The sequence below is a fragment of the Nelumbo nucifera genome, chromosome 1, assembly GCF_055504915.1.
Source record: "Nelumbo nucifera cultivar China Antique chromosome 1, China Antique-T2T, whole genome shotgun sequence".
In the NCBI taxonomy this organism is placed as follows: Eukaryota; Viridiplantae; Streptophyta; class Magnoliopsida; order Proteales; family Nelumbonaceae; genus Nelumbo; species Nelumbo nucifera.
The window spans coordinates 181,251,898-181,255,716 of NC_142649.1; positions in this window are offsets into that span (position 1 = coordinate 181,251,898).

A 3,819-nucleotide genomic window follows, 5' to 3' on the forward strand; every position below is an offset into this window, starting at 1 on the left:
GAAAGGAATACAAATACAAATTTATACATTATATGATTGCTCCAGACTTTGGCCAAGTGTAATGGATATGCAACATTTTTTCACCAGGGGAGCTTGTTGGATAATTGGTAACGATTAGAATGTAAATGTATTATATGATCCATGGGTTTTCCGTACGTAATGACTTATAGTGCATAGTTTATTCGGAAAAGTACGGACAGGCCTAATGTAAATTTCTGATTTACACTGTAAATCTACAAACATTCAAAAGGTCCAAAAACCACAGTCTATGCATCCATACCTGCCTGTGAATTGGCATCAATTCCGAGCTAACACCTACCCCAACTATACTTTGTGCCTATGAATTCTGACCCTGGACTGAATCGTCTTTCTCCCTAGTTTATTTGAAGGATACAGTGGTTTAGATTTAGAACTCTAATGGAAAAGTTGGTAATCCCATGAATAGTGGCGGCTGACAATTATTTCATGTCGACATTGCTTTCGAGTGTTAGTGGTTTGACCGCTTGGGCAACAGTTTGATCGTCGAGTTGAACTGATGGCCCATTATAATTTAAAAAATTAAAATAAAAATGACCAAAAACCATTGTTTGGTCGACAGTTCAACACTTCAACTATCTAAGTTTATTGACCAAATCAATAATCTTTTTTATAAAAATAAAAAAGAAAAAAACAAATCAAGGGTAAAACCGATAATTGTCTAAACGATTTCCGGATCGAATGGTCTAAATGTCTAAGTCAACAATGCTTAAAAAATCATGATTTTAAGTACATGAAATTAGGTACAATGTCAATTCAGGTTACAAATCTACAGCTTAAGTCTACGTGGAAACAAAATTCAGTTCATCCAAAAATTGTTTATTTTGTTTGGCGTGTTTCAGGGTGATCCTACCTTTGAATAACAAAGTTGGGATCCCACTTAAATAAGGTGAGCCCTTTGTGTCCGTCATGTTTCTCTTTTGTTGAAGAAGGGCATCTTTTTTTTTTTTTTTCTTTAGCGTATTTGGAATAAGTCAAGGTGTTTAATGGGAAGGCTTTCTCACCTAAGTCAGTTATACACATGGTGCAAGTCATTAAGGTTTTCTTTGTACCATTGCCACTTCTACTTGCATTGTGTTAAGTTGGTCAAAATATATTTTATGAGAATATATTTTTTCTACCACAAATGCTTTGAGTTATCAATACAACACTTGGTACTGTGCACTTCTTTATGTTGATGCTTCTAATATAAATGTCCGGAAGTGATTATTTAATGCAATGTAACAAGACAATTTCTCAAAAAATTGTATTAATAAACTCAAAGCATTTATAGTATAAACAATAATTATACTAAACACAACCTAAGTGGAACAAGGTTTAGTTGAATGCTTTAGCTGTTCAGAAGGTTATGGAACCATCACCATAAATAAAATAAATGGAGAAGTATAGATTTCTGAATTCCACTGCAGATTTATAAACATTCAAAATGCTAAATACCCACATTCTATGCACCAATGCCTGCCTGTAAATTGGCATCAATTCCGATCTAGCACCTACCCCAGGCTGAACTGACATTCTCCCTAAAATAAAAGGGGCCTACACCTTTTACAGTGGGGTCCATGGCTTTATTAATGGCAGCCAAAGCGTGTAGAACCTCATCATTGGTTCCACAGCCAAAGTGTTCAGTTAATCCAAAGTAACCAACATCGACATTCACATGATTAACTCTCAGCAATGGTTTTGAGAATGGCAGAAGTATTACTTGGTGCAGGCCACGTCGTGAATGCTGCAAATCAATGTTGATGGGGCCGCTCGTGCATGACAAAGGTAGTTAGGGTTTTAATTCCAAATGAGGTTGGCAACTTTATTATAGGACAAGCTCTTTAGTCTTCTTGTAATCAAGCTTTAGAGGTGGACACCTCTGCTTCTAAAGAAGGCATCCTTCTTGTCTTTCATTTGGGGTTGTCTTCCTTTGTCCTAAAGGGTGATGATGCTTGTCTATTTTTCAGCTCCTGTTAGATGGTTCTCTTGAGCCTCCTGGCGTATCTATATGGCGGACTGTAGGACATTTTTAAGTAGTTTCACCCAAATATAAATCAATCACATTCCTCGATTAGCAAATGGAGTTGATGTTCACAAGATCCCGGTCGGCCCCAGAGTGGTGGATGACTGTCTGGGTGATGACTGATGAAGGGCATTCTGGTAATTCACTTTGCATTTGGAAAAAGATAACTAAAAATCTCGTAAGGATGGGGATCGGTTTCCTAATTTGACATTTTTACCCCCACAATAGATAAAAGACAGCACAGGGAACAATAATCTTTATTTTATGGGTAAAATATAAAAATCTCCCTCTCTTGTAGTATTTTTTTTTCGCTTCATGGGGCTATACAACAGGGGGTAGCCCATCTCCTTACCCTTAATCCCCCCAACCCCTGGTGGCAGCAGGATTCGATCCCAGGTCTCTACTCCGATGAGTCAGAGAACCTACCACCTGAGCCACCGCCAGTTGGCTCCCCTTGTAGTATTGAAAAAACCTGCAGTTACCTCCCTGAACAGAAAATATTGTCTAGTGCATTAGTTTTCAAAATTACCCATGTCACTCTTACACCTATCAATTTACATAAAATTAACTAAAATACCCCCCAAAAAAACTTTTCACTTTTAATTAAAAAAAGATCTCCAAGTTAGATTGAAAAGAATAAAATAATTTTTTCTTTAAAAGAGTTTGGTATAGTGAAGTTTGGAAGAGCGAATCTGAAATTTTAAACTATATTTAAACATTCCCTAATAAGTTGTAAGGATACTTTTGCAACTTTGAAGTCTTCATTACTGGAACAAAGATGAAAGCAAGGCAATTAAACTATAGGAGATATTTTTATGAAAATGAAACGTCAAGAGAGATTTTTATGGTTTATATTTTACCCTTATTTTATTGCAGTTACCGCTCACTTTAGGAGTATAAACACAAACTAGTGAGGGTGAGGGGCGCCCATGCTGAGAACCGGCGAGTAATGACAAGTAACTGGAAGAGTAAAGAAAAAGAATAACAGAAGTGGTTAAAAAACTAATTGAAATTCTTCTATTACAAACATCAAGCTCATGCACACCTTTTCCAGCATGATCCTATAAAAACTGGAAACATTATTCATGATGCACGTAATCTGGCAAGATCCTGTTCAAAATTTCAAATTCATCTCTTTTTTATTAGAAAAGATTTCAACTTGCTAGTTAGCACATACTCTAGCTATGCTTATTGTTCATCTTATTCATGGGATTCGAAGTGGAATGATTATCCTCCCTCTTGCTTGGTTTTCTTTTTTTTTTTTTAAATAAATGTTTCAAGGCAACCAAGCATATTAACACCGCAATACAAAAAACTGTATTCATTTGAATTGCAGCAGCACAAAGGTTGGGACTTGATTTCATGTGGGCCATCGTTGTTTAAGCTGCAAATAAATAATATAATTAAATACATTTTTTTTTATATAAACCAGAGATCCAAAACAGGAGCTACACACAAGAACATTATATGAAGCTTTTATATGGTTTGCTTTAGTCTATCTTTGGTTTTTTGTCCCCACTGTTGGGTCAAGTAACTACTTTCTTTGTTTTTTGGTAGAAGGTCAAGTGACTATTGTCACACAGCTCAATTTGCTATTAAGTGGTGAAACTTCACGGTGCTTCACCACATGCTCAGGTGGATCCAAAAGTGCATCACTCGTATGGTTCAATTGGTGGGCCACTTCTTTCATGGGAAATTGATAGAAAACGAGAATGGATATGTAATCATTTTATTAGTTAGACAACTCTGTAACAGTTTCAGATATGCAAAGGTGGCAA